The sequence below is a fragment of the Poecilia formosa genome, unplaced genomic scaffold, assembly GCF_000485575.1.
Source record: "Poecilia formosa unplaced genomic scaffold, Poecilia_formosa-5.1.2 Scaffold131, whole genome shotgun sequence".
Lineage (NCBI taxonomy): Eukaryota > Metazoa > Chordata > Actinopteri > Cyprinodontiformes > Poeciliidae > Poecilia > Poecilia formosa.
In genome coordinates this window covers 565,487-579,248 of record NW_006800070.1, presented here as the reverse complement: position 1 = coordinate 579,248, position 13,762 = coordinate 565,487, and the positions used below count along the sequence as shown (strand labels likewise).

At 39.9% G+C, this 13,762-nt stretch overlaps 1 protein-coding gene across 3 annotated transcripts in view; it reads left to right on the top strand.

Annotated features, from left to right (window-relative positions):
- Positions 1-318: 318 nt before the first annotated feature.
- Positions 319-13,762, top strand: part of frmd6 (FERM domain containing 6) — a 30,066-nt gene continuing 16,622 nt past the window's right edge. For 2 of the 3 annotated variants that reach the window (XM_016676314.1, XM_007561841.2), the window contains exon 1: positions 319-492. The gene's annotated coding sequence lies outside the window, so the exon portion shown is untranslated. The remainder of the gene's footprint in view (positions 493-13,762) is intronic. The other variant, XM_007561842.2, reaches the window with a different exon arrangement.

Here is a 13,762-nt window from a genome sequence, read left to right as displayed (position 1 = left end):
ACCAACATTTCCAAATTTACTGCAGCGGGGCTCCAGTCCTGCACAGTTGGGAGGAACGGAATGAGAGGCAGCCGTGGGAGATACCAAGTCGGGATGCTCTCAGAGGGGGGGAGTCCCGCCGAAACAGAGGCGATGTTCGACGTGTGGAATGTAATTTATATTCTAATTACACTACTGAAGGTATTTTTTAGTAAATTTAGTGCCTCGGTTGATGTAAGACGTTGCTGTAATGTTAGCTTGAAGCAAACAGAGAGCCTCCATCTTCCCCTCGGCTCCCCTCCTTTTCCCGCTCCCTCTCACCGCACATGTATTCCTATGCAGGGCTGCTGGCTGGGACACAGCGGCTACAGCGGAGGCGGAGGAACGACGACGCTTTTCCCAAACTACCAGCAGACTTTTCCAAACTGTGGGATTTCATCCTTTTTTTCGCTTTCAAGAGAAGTGTTTGGATATACCGTTTTGAAAGGAATAACGTGTTTTTGCCGTGTAAAGGTGAGTTTTGTTTCGCTTTCTTCATACTTTTAAGCATTTATCCGTCTTTATGAGTTCAGACTTTTACTGCCGCAGCAGTCTTTTTTTTTTTCTTTTTTTTACACTCAGCTGTCCTCTGTGTGGTTAAAGTTACTAAACAGACTCTTCCATAACACGAACCATATTAACTTCAGGTATACTTAAGCTTATTAAATATGCCATGGGCCATTTTTCTGATAGTTTTACCATTTCTATCCAATGACAAAACCTTCCCTTCTAAAATGTGGCTTTGGTGCGCACACACCTCTGGTGACATCACTTAAGGCAATTTATTAGAGTTTTTGGCTATACCATATGTGTTTTTTTTCTTATTGGCTCTTCCAGTCCACACAAGAGGAAAGCAAAGCAAGCGAAAAAAGTATGAGCTCAGACAGCATGCCATGACACAGTAGATACTGCAAAAAACTATTCAAGGTGATCCAAAAAACCCATCTAATTTTAGTAGAATTAATTTTTAATCGTTCTTGTTGTCGACATTTGTCTTCATCGGGTCTTGGGGGTTATTGGTGTGGCTCTGACCAAGAATGTTGAATGTCTTGCAGCTCAAGAGTTTCATGAATCTGCCTTAAAAAAATCTGTAAAAACTCACTCCTCTGCCGTAGTGTTTACTAATTCAATTCCTGTGCCTCTTGTGATGTCATCGACCCAAATGCAAGACAAACATAGCAGAATTAGTCTTTTTTTTCCCGTCCCGTCTGCACATTACTTTAAATAAACTTTGTATTTTGGAAAAACTCTACAGTAGAAGCCGGGACTTTGTTTATTGTCAGCAGACAGAAAATATGGAAGTGGATAGCATCTTTAATATTCTTTTTGCTAATTTGGGCGTTACAAGATTTGGTAGGGAACAATTTAGATTTTTTTGTTGCTTACTGGCAGCAATGCTGGTTGAGATGTTGTTGTCCACTCTCTTTGAATGTTATGTTTCAGTGTTGTTATGGAGCAGAAATCGTCTCTCCAAAGTAGGTTAACTGGTCCAAAATATTTACTTTAGCTCAAGCTTCTACTCTTCTGGAATTAAAGTTATCCATAAAACAACTCAGCATCCTCCGTAGGGTGTGAATATGTCACTTAGTTAGTCCCTTAATCCATCTTTATTATACAGTGAAGGGAAGTCGTCTCATTGGGGTTACACATGTGTAATTACCACACACTCAGACGTAGCTTTCAGAGCTTAGAAAGAGTAAAAACGTTAGCCTCGTGTAGTTATTATGATCTCAAAACTCTAGTTTGTTAGTTTTAGTGGTAATTTGATTTCTCCACTCGGGAATGTTAAAAATGCCCCCTCCACTTCTGTTTAATATTAGACCAGAAAGCGGTGCAGAGCAAACAGGCTTATTTTCTCCTTCTCGGTCTGTAGTTTATTTAAAGCTGTAAACACGGTTCGGGTTCATCAAGTCTGGTATGCATTGTTTCGAGTTAGACGTCGGAGCGTGTGTCGGCTCGAGCGTTTCACCACGACAGTCAAACTCATATCCTCTGGCTGGTTGTTTTAGCTCACTTTGTCGTTTGCCAAGTCACTAATGACACTAACGCTATTATTACGCAACGCACGAATAGCGTGTGGAAACCACCCCCAAGAAAACAGTTTACCTTTGTTTCTCAAACAGATTTATTTATTTATTTATTTATTTATTTATTTATTTATTTTTGGCTTGCTGTACATTCATCGTTCAACCCGGGGGATTCCCCCACTGTTTAGGTCTTGAAGCACATCCAGTTCCAGGTTAATCACCCGCCTTTGACCCACTGACGTTCTACAAACTAGTCATCCAGGGCTCCGCTCCAGAGAGGGAAGGAAAAACAAGTCGCTCTCTCGGCTCTGTTACTTTTTGTTTAAAAGAAAACGGCTAATTTGGAAGGGAAGTGATGGAGCAGGTGTCGCCTGCTCAGGAAGAACCGGGCAGGAAGCACTTAGGAAGTGTGTGTGTGTGTGTGAACAAAAACCAAAAATTCCTGGTGTGTGTGTATGTGTGTATGCGTCCTGAGTCATTCAGATGAGTCCGTTGGAATGTCAGTGGGATGGTCCGTAATTACACAAGGCAGACCCTCTCTCTGCCATTGTCACTAATGTTTTCCGGAGTCTTTGCAGCATCGTTTTTGTAACTTCTGGATGTGATCTTTGCTTTTCCGAAACCTACTACATCTTATTTCCATTTATTTTGGTTCTGATCCCATTTTTTTTGGCTGGTTGGTCCTTTGTCTTGACCCTGAATAAACCAGCATCATCGACCGAAATCGGGTACCAAACAACCAAATCTTCAAAGTTACTGGCAGAGAGAGGAAATTATTGATATAAAATAGAAGAGGAACTTCCTAAATCTTCCAGTAGTTGTTTTCCAGGTGTTTATTCCACAGCATAACATTCTGCTATTCTAGTCTCTGTGGATGAACACAAGCGGCGCTAGCTTGGTGGTGCTAAGCTAGTTTTCACACCAAAACTCTCCATGTTTTACCATCTGTAAATATCAGAGGTGCAAAGAAATAAAATGTAAGAAAAAAAAACATAATAATCTTGTCATTTTTTCGTTTTCTGACAGATTCAGACCTACATTTTTCACAAAACCTGAAGCGTTTGTGCTCGGAGGAGTAAGTTTTACTCCGCAGTGATTTAAAAGTGTAGCACCTTTTCTTTTTAACCATCTGTCCAGAGTGGTGCAGCAACAGCGTGTAGATCTTTTATTCTTAAACTGGGAGTTTTCTTTTTTATTAATCGAACTCGATTGAAAAGTAGTACTTTCTGACTTTACCTCGGAGTGTTCCTTTAGCTTCGTCACTGGAAGATTAAATGAAGGATGGACTGTATTTGGAGTGTCAAGACAAGGTGACCGATTAAATTAAAATAACACGACAGCACCATGGGAAAGAACAAGATTACAGTTTGTACTGAGGTATGAGAAACTCTATCTGTTATTATGCGACGGCGCGTCTTATCTTCCACCGGTCTAGAGAGTGAGGGTGTGCACATTCTCTTGGTGTAAGCTATCCGGGGTGCTCTGGGCTCGGTCCTGGTCGCTGCTTTAGTATTCACACCTTGTATGTCAGGAAGGTTTATGACCTGAATCATATAAACACACCATCCTTAATGTGTTTTGACTATCTTTTACGGCTGCTTATGCTCTGAGTGTGCAAACCTTGGAGTTGTATGTCCGAACTTTAACTGCAGAGATGCTAAATTGTGGCTCCTCGCATCACCGCCGCAGGTTTCCCCAAGGAGACGAAGGGGGGGAATTGGGTCGGCTCTTCCTGCATTTGTCTCCTTCTGTCCTTGTTTTTTCCCGTCTTGCTTGTTGGGCGACTCGGGGTGAAGTGTTTTCAAGGAAGTGGACCAAAGGGATTCAACCTGCAGGCGTTCTCTTGAGGATGTTATCAGCTAGATTCACATGCTTCTCACCGCGGCTCTTAGGGTTTCCTTCAGGATATTTTGTTTGCTTCAGCAGGATTGGTTGCAGGATTATGTGTTCCTGAGAGACACTTCCACATGTAGGTCAAACACCGGACACCGAGTTGGCTTTGCATTTTACTTTTTTTTTTTTTAAATCGGGGTAATCTTCATATGCGATTCAACGCTGAATTACTGCAGATGCGTGTGGATGTCCTCCTTCCCGATTTTCACAGCTGTTTCGCAAACTTCCTGTCACTCCTCAGGTGTGACGGCTTAAACAAAGGGAGACAAAAGCTGCCGACAGGAAACAGATTAGTTCACCTGCTCCAACTGTGTTTTTTATCTAGCCGCAACAGAAAGTTTTCAACTAAATCTTTAAAAAAAACAAAACACACACAGCATTTGGCTGAGGTTTGCTGTAATTGCTGCTCATTTTTTTCTCTCCTTACCCCCTTCTTTGAGGGCGCTCGCACTATTTCTAGCATACGTAATGGCTGGGTTGATGTTTCTGTGGTGTGTTGCACTGCGACTGCTAGTTTTGTGAGGTTACTCATGCTGAGTCCAAGCCTGAATGCTGGGCGGGGAGGGAAGGGAGCGACTGCTGACTCTGTTCAAACATGTCTGGCAGCGCTGGCAGCTTGAGGTATGCCTGTCTGCGTGTGTGTGTGTGTGTGTGTATCTCAGTATTTGCTCTGAGCCACATGGATGCCATATGCCGTACTTGTTAAAAGTCATTTTTCCAATGTGAACTGAAGTCAGGACTTCTCTGAGAACTTGCTTCGTCAAACTTCAGGTACTTTATTTTGCTATAGAAGAGAAACGTTTACCTGTTGAATAAGTGGCAGTTTGTCTAAATGCCATTCAACGTGCTGGAGACGGAAAGGTTGATTAACTTAAAAGGGAACTTTCCTTGCACTCTTCTCGATCATCGCTTCAGAAACAAGATTTTAAAGCCGGATTTACCTCAGTGGATGCGATTCAAGCGCAGTGATGGCGCTGAAGAGCAGTTATAATATGCGACTAACTTTGGCGGTTGTTTTTGTTGTTTCCTTATTTACATATATTTCCACCTTGCAAATGACGGCGGTGATATTGGAATATACGTCACCCGGCTGTTTGGAGGGTTCGTTTTCTTTTTAGTGGAAAACATGAACAATTCAAAGTTGACAGGAAGCTTGAAAATATGACTAGATATTTATGTGATTATTGGAAGACATTGTTGACTTAAACACTCGAGAAAGACAAACAAAAAATACAGTTAAAATAAATATTAAATCTTTTGTCCTACAGTTAATACCTAAGCAAGTAATCAGTAACAAGTAATAAATTGTCTTTGTCAACATATATTAGCAGCTAGCTAGGTTAGCGTGGCTCGCATTAACAAAACAACAGCCATGATTGTGTGCATTCTTGAGAACGCAGCTCTGACATTTCCAAAAGATTGCCAGCATTTCACAGTGACGCGTTGAGAGCTCAGAATAATAAAACAGATCAACAATGCGGTATTCTTTAGCTCTCCCTCGCTCCTTCACTGACTGAGCGAACCACAGCCGTCTCTTAGCATCTTTTAGAAACATGCAGCTTCCTTTTAAACATCTTCTTATGTCTCTGCGTCTTCCAACTTTATTTTAAACACCTCACCAAAGAGGAAAGTTTGATAACGTTGAGTCTTCTTCCCCACAGTAGCAACTTCCACAGGGTATCCTTGGATCCTTAAAAACAAATTTACGAATCTAAATCTAAGGCCTTAAAATTCATTTTAAAAACATAAATTGACCTTAAATACATTAATCACAAGTCTTAAGGTTTGTCGTAGCAGGACTGTTTAATCTCATATATATTTTGTATTTTATTTTCTTGTGGGATTTTTTTGTTTGAGTTGTGCGCAGTCGTCTTCTTCTTCTGCGACTCAAAACGGTTGAGGCTGTGGGTAACTAATATAGCCTTGCTGGCTAACTAGCAAGTGCAGAAAAGCTAGTACATTTCTGTAGCGATGCAGGTCTTAAATTTCATTCAATACGATCTTATAAAGATCTTAAAAAGTCTTAAATTTGAGCTGGACCTGCAGAAACCCTGAAGGAGTGTCGCTAGTACCTGTTGTGGATCGTTTCCGGATGACAATCTGCTTCTACTTTCTGGTTAACGCATCACCAGTTATGCCCAGTGAAGAAGTAAAATGAAAAATATCCACTAAATCATTTAAGACTAGCAGTAGCAGAAGTATTAGGGGGTGCTTCACTTTATCTTCCAAAATTCACTCTGAAGTTAAAATGTCTCTCTGAACAGTTTGAGTCTTTCTCCCTGGGGCTAATAAAGAATGTGTAAAGTCAACCAACATTCGCAGACACGTATTTCAAGGATGGCAGTGCCAATCTCATTGTTTAAATCCATAACAAATTTTAATTTAGTACCTAGAAGGATTAAAAGGATTATTTCCATGGGGAATTACTTCTCCCCGAAAGACTAAATCCTGAAACAGCATTTTCATGTGCCAGTAGTTCAACCTGAAGCCACCCAGGATTATTTCTGTGCTTTTCTAAAGGCATCATACCTCAGCCTCCCGGTAATCTCCTGTTTACAGGCCTGACCTTCAGTAGCTTGTAAGCGTTGATAAGTAATCAAGGCAGGCACCCGAGTATTTCAACCATCCCGTTGTTGATTTGGAATCCGGAAACATGTAGATTGTGTTATTTATTGTGTCTATCTGCGTTGTGGAGGATCTGTTTGCCTTCCTTGATAAAGCTTTTTTTTTTTTTGTTGAACAAGAAAAAAAAGAAATTGTGCCAGCGTAAAAAATATCTAGTAGATAATCTTGTGGGAAAGGGATCAGAACAAGCTGTGTTTTCTTAAACTTGGGCTTAAAACACTAAAGAGTAGCACGTCAACATGTCGTCTGCTGCTACAGGCAGTTTAGTTGCTTATTTATCAGTGGCTCCACATACAGCTATGAAAGGAAAAAAAAAAAAAAAAAAACATGATTGAGGCTAGTTTATAAAGTGCAGCACACCGTGTTTGCAGGACAGGACATGAAAGAAAGGAAGCAGTGCTGTTAGCGGAAAGCCAGGTTGTGACCAATGTGATTTCAACTAGTCGTCAGCTCAGCAACATTTGTCAGGAACTGATTTATTGGTCTCTTGGCAGGGAATTAAAGAAGAAAAAGAACCGGCATCCACATGGACTTAGAGGCTGATGATTGTTTATAAAATTATGCTGTCTCTATAGAAACCCTATTTTGACGTAGGCATATTTTGGCAGCACATGGAGCTTAAATTGCTTTAAACAGTGAAGCGCCAAGGTCGTTTTAGGGATGTAAAATAGTGTAAACCTTTGTGAACAACTTCCAATCTCTAATCTGCCATTTCAGCTTTCTCTTTGAAAAATATAATGAAATTTGGGCTGGGACTTAAATGCGTTAATTTTGATTAATTATTTAGATTTTAACACAATCAAGCATTTTTTGGTGTTAGTTTTTAGTCCAAAGCCGGAACTTTGTGTCTGTATGTTTCAGGTACACCCGTAAATCTGATGCACAATCTGATACAAAAGCGATGGACGACAAAGACGCGTCTCTTTTCCCAATGGGGGTTGGCCTACCCAGTAATTTAGCAACAAAAAGGGGTTTTTGAATTCAATATACTTTGTTGATATTTAGTTTTCAATTAAAATTTTGATTAATTAATCACAGGCCCTGTAATCAAACATTTTAACTGAATCCCACCACTAAATAAAAGATTTTTAAGAACAGATTGAACAGAGTTTACTGAGACTTTAAATGAAGACAAAATGATTACAGGTTTTTTACATTAGTGATTAAAATTGCTATCATTGCTTAGCAACAGTTTCTGATATATACTCACTCTGTAGACCTTTCCCTTTGTTTTGAGATTTTCAAAAAGCTACATCGGCTCTACTCCATTCATCCTTCCTGGTATCTATTACAAGTTTTGCTCTCTCCCGCTTTTTTGCAGCCCGGATGTCTGGAAATGTCCAGAAATACACTTTTCCTGCTTTTTACCTTTATATGCTTCTTAATTTAAACACCTCAGTGGCGTTGGAAGTATCGTCAAAGACAGAACTGTAAATCTTCTTACGACAGTAGCAACTTCTACACCAAAGAGTGTTGTTTCCACCGCCACTTTGTCACATTTTGCCACATTGGTTGACCCTGAGACTTCTGACAGATGGATTTTTTTGAATTTCCGGCCGGTCAGGACTTTGACTTTGATTTCTTTCTTTCCTCGTCCAGTGAGGGTTGAGTTTTTGTTTGAGGATTACAGCTCACAGCTTACAGTTCCATGTTTCAGGGTTTTGTCAGAAGATGCAGGGCACATGGAGGTAGTGTCTGTGTGGTGGGTCGTGCACATCAGGAATCAAAGGCCGCCATTGTGGGAATGAGAAGCAGATGTTAGCGAGGAATTCTCCTGACTGCAGCAGTTTTTCTTTTTCCTTTTTCATGCCTGAGCTCTGGACGCTTCCCGGCTCAAATCTCCCACCCTCCCGCCGTCTCGCTCATCGCTTTGTGGATCCATCCTCTTCTCTTTCTGTTTTCTTTGCTTTGATGAACACTGTACCTGACGGTTTTGTTAAGTCGATGTGAATACACGGTGGTTCCTCTCTGAGCAGCTGAGGTTTCCTTCTGCCTTCCTGAGCCTCTCTTTCTCTCTGACTCTGTAAGCATATCTGAATCATAAAGAGAAAGATGTGGCTGTGACAGAAGTCCACTGTATTCCCTAGTGCCTGATTCATGTAGCAAGATTTTAAAATTATCGTCCAGTTTTCAAAACCTGACAGGCCAGAGGTCAGGCCGGAAATCTCGCAAAATCTCTTGGGACCAAACGTGAGTTCAGAGTAAACAAATATGGCCGCCTAGGAAGAAGAAACAGTTGTGATAGTTTGCGGATGGTGTTTAACAGAGAAAAAACTGCAGCAATGTACCAATCCACTTTTTTTGCATTTCTGATACAGATATCTTAAGTTTGGTATCGGCCGATACCAATGCGATACAGAAGAACATTGCTGAATTGACTTTAAAGGATTCTTTTGTTAAACACAGAAACAAATGTACTGAATTACCAAATTATTTGATAACTCTGCACCAAGCTTGTGATGCTATTGGTTTATTTAAGGGCGATTAAATAAACCAATACCTTCACAAGCTTGGTCAAACATGTAAAGACAACCCAAGTTTAATTAGTTCATTGGATTAGGTAATTAGATCGGGCATATTGTCACCGATACCGGATATAGAATTTATTTCAATATCATGACTGATACAGATATTAATATCTGATCGATGCATCTCCAATCTGGTGTTCACTGAACTGTCTGGTGCGCCGTTACAGTCGTTTTGTGATGGAAAGTGAGGTGTTTCCATCACCTCACTTTCTGATTGGCTACACATTCAGCAAGCTGCCTTCTCATTCGTGGTTGGGACAACACCACACAAGTTGCAATATCCTTACTTTAACTGTGGGGTTTTCAGGGACATCTTGAATATCCCTGATATTAGATCAGAGCTGTCCCGACATCCTGAACAGACCAGATCTCTTTTAACACGCCTCACATGGTAGGAAAATCTCTTAAGACGATCTTAAGAGCCAGCCCAACAATTGGAGCGTCTGTAATATTGTTAGAAGGCCAAAATGGGGATAAAACCTGGCATAAAGACCTTGCTGTATGAACTAGGCATAAGTGTGCTCAGGTCAAGCTTTGAAGAGGCGAGGGTGATTTGGACTTGTACATCACATCACATCATACATCACTCACTTCACTGTAGTGAAACAGTTGAATTTGATTATACAGCACTTTCTCCTCTAAACAGCCTGAAAGAAAGTCCACCTTGACATTTGGTTTAAGATCATCACAGTAGAAATGTTAGACGTGTTGACTACGTTTGACTTTTCCTGCCCTACATTAAACCCATTAATTATGTTTATGTGCAGTTATCTTTGGATTACCGCTGACTCTAACATGATTATTAGCTTTTATATTTCATGATAAATTGACGTGATAAATTAGCGCTTTTATCATGTCTGCGAAGTCCTGGGCACAGATAATAACTCACGTGTCAGTGTGACACTTGACTTGGGTCACATTTAGGTCACAAAATAATTTGAATTGACTTTAACCCGTGGTCTCAGACCTTGAGTCTCATTCATGCAGTACCAGAGGCAGAAGGGATGGCGTACAACGAGTCCAGGGACTTGACCTGGACTTGGTGTAAAAGGCTTTATGTCCAATTTGGACTTAGACTGAAGGACTTGATGTTTGACTTAGAGTTGGTAAAAACGACTCTTGAACCTCTCTGGTCCAGATTCAGTTTCATATTTGAAGATGCAATGCTAAGGCACTTCTGTGAACCAAAGTGAGTAAAGGCCATCCACTTATTGACAGCAGTAGATGTGTGAACGTGATACATGAAGCCATGTGGCTGTTTGAGATCATCTAACCTTTACTGAACAATCATGATTTCTGGTTTTCTTTTAAATCTGACCTGCTGACTTTGAGTTTGGATAATTTGACATTTGTTTCGAGTGGAACGCTGTAATAAAAGCCTGTTAAAGGCTGGTAGTAAAAGCCTGTGCAGGTAGAGCCCCAAATAAATACAGAATTGATGTTTTAAACCAGCTTTAGTGTTTTATGTTAGCATTAATCAGAAACAGCAATGTGTCTGTCCATTTAGAGAATGTAGATCCTTACTTTAACTGTGGGATTTTCATAATCCTGCCATCGTTTCTAAATGCAGCATGTTCCAAAACAGCTTTCTGATTAACAACACCCACACTGAAGAGTGTTGTCTTCAGCACAGTGATGCTTGGGTACGGTGCATTCACTAAGATGTTGAACAGAATCATGAGATTTACAATTCAAAGAGTTTTAAATCCCAAAATATATGTTTACTGTAAAAAAAAAGAAAAAAAAAAGATAAATTAAATTGCCGCTTCATAGGAAAAATTAATTGCATAGAATAATTGATTAATTTCTACTATGGTTGTAGGGAGTGATTATTTTACTAATCGATTAATCTGTTGAATATTCTGACAATCAGACAGACAATGGCACAATCTGCAGATTTTCATTTAGCCACTTAAGTCTTTTTATACAATATTAGAAGTACATTAAACGACACACATAAACAAATAATTCAATTACTTTTTAAAATAAGAAAATTAACATTTTATTGCCTAAAATACAAAAAACACATCTTTCCTTTAGTAAGTCAAAATATGTTTGGTGTTTTTTTTTTTCAGCAAATGAACTTTTTTTTGAGTCCATTTACTCCAGTTACTCCAATATTTCAAAAATCGATTAATCAAGATTAATTGGATTAATCAAGATTATTCTGAATAATCGTTTCATCCCTAATCTCCACTGGTCATTTAAGGTACTAAGGAAGGTATTGGCATATTTTCACACACCCTAAACTTGTGGGTGTGGGAAACACCCACAAGTTGTTTCACCACTTGTTGTTTCACCATTTTTATTCGTCTCTATTGGTTTATTTGTCGGCCGATGGCTCTGCTCTCTGGATGATTGACCAGATTACTTCTCGCCCCTAATTAACCCCACTAACTGTCCTGCAGTAACACCTGACAAATGGTTGCTACAGAGGGAATAAGTTAGCCCGTCTGCCTGGCCTTGTGGTTCCCATCGAGCTTCGGCCCTGTGCAGATACATCTGTGGCTGTGTGCAGAGCAGAAGGCGTGTGTTTTGTCAAGGTCAGCAGCAGTGCAGAGCCTCCTGGTCCATCAGCAAACCGAGCCGCTGCTCGCCTGCCTGCCACGCTGTGCATCCAATCACCAGCTTTAATGAGAATTGATGCTGCCTGCCTACAGCATGTATATTTATTGTGCTTTGGCCACAGTGCTCCTTGTCTCTGCAGAAACAAAGCAGTGTTAGAAGTGGATAGAGGGAAGCCTGAATGGGTTTTTAGTGCTGCAGGGTGTTATTTATCATCAGTCCAGGCAGTAATTTGAGTGGCTTTTTCAGCCTTAAAGTGTAACTTCCACCTTTTTATGCCTGTAGTTTATGCTGTACTCTTACAGAGCTGAGTTTAACTCAGTTAGCTTGACCCTCGTTGACCCCCAGCACCCCTTTTAAATGCTAATAACTCTTCACTCTGTCACGGGAGCCTCACTGGTATCCATCCTATCTGTTTACAGCGATAGCACGGCTTCAAGGCGAGCTGCTTTAAGCAGGAAGAAGTGATAATGTGGCCTGATTCTTCTGCGACATTCTTTTGTCTGGCGTGAGCCGTTTCACACCCTGTGAAGGTCTCACACCTCTTCAGGTGCAGCTCCGGCTGGGAGTTGACTCTGTGCTTCCAGAGCAGCTGGTTTGTGCAGCTGCGGTGTGTCGACACTTTGTCCCCAGTTGTTGTTTTGCAGGAGAAGTCGAGGTTGGGAACCAATAGCAGCACTTTTGTGAGGACACAGATTGAAAAGGGTCCAGGTGTTGGCGGCGTTACTCACATCGGTAGCTCAGTTTCCTCCTATGCATTACCTGATTTTGTTCCAGTGGAACTGGATTTCCATTGATTGAAACTGCGGTTTATTCTCTCCCTAAATGGAGATGTCATTTTATTTAAGTGATTTAAGCTTTTCAGTACACCTGAAAAGGCAAGGTTTCCCCCAGAAAACTTGCGAAGCCCGGTGGTTGGGCGGTCATTCATCCAGCAGCCCGTCGTGTTTTTGAGTTAAAAAATGTTCAAAGTTGACAGTAAATTTGAAAATACCACTTGATAATTATGTGTTATTGGAAGATTAATATCACAACATATGCAGACTGGAAAAGTGTAAAATAGCTTTAGAGTATAAAGTATAAGGGTGGAAAAGATTTGTATCTACAGTCTTTACTCCCCGTTTACCATGATCAAAATATTATTTCTGTACTTTCTGAGAATGTTGGAGTTTTAAAATAAGTTAAAAAAAATAGTAGCTAAGCCTGTGGGAACAAGCAATTAACCACATGATAAATTAAACTGAGTGTGATGTTTTCCATTGTGGTGAGGCATATTTCTTGAAGGGTTATTTTTTGCTGATAGAGAGTTTATAATCTACTTATTTCTGGTTTTGGTTGTGTGATTTTTATTGTCTTTTTATTTACAGTTTTTTGGTTGTCGTGTTTTTATTTTGAATATTTAAGATGTCTGTTCCATACGAAATTAAAGTTTATTGATCTTTGAGTTGGCAAACTTGCCTTATTGTACCATTGTCACTATATTACTTGAAAACTGATTCATCTATTGGCTTGGAGTGAATCAACCAGGCTACGCCAAGTGTAATTTTTGTCAGATGTTGACGTTTCTGTAAAAAACAGAAAGTAGAGGCTGTAAACTAGCCTGGGCCACACATCAGTCCTCCCTGCCTTCCTGCAGATTTAGATTTTGACATTTTTCTGTATTTTGTGGCAAAGACACGCTTTTTCGAACTTCAATGCCAACATCAACCGTTTCTAATCCAATACTTCCACATTAACAATTATTTCAGTGATCGATTATAAAAGAAATTTTCACATTCTGACAATTTTTCATTTAACTACGTAAGCATTTTTTTTTAGAAAGACACTAAAAGATGCAAATAAGCAAATAATTCAGTTACTTTTTTAAATACAAAATAAACATTTCATTGCCTAAAATGCAATAACAGCACTCCTTTAGAGAACATTTGCTTGTTTTAGAAAAGTATTGTCTCCTAATCTGTTTATTATTTTTTTTAATTAATTGGACTGGAAAGGTGCTTAACAATAAAGTTTTTTTTTATATAAGGGAATTTGAATCAGATGAAGCTAAAACAGTGACACTTGAGTTCTGGGTAGAGCGTATTTTAGAGTCAACAAGGTTTTTCA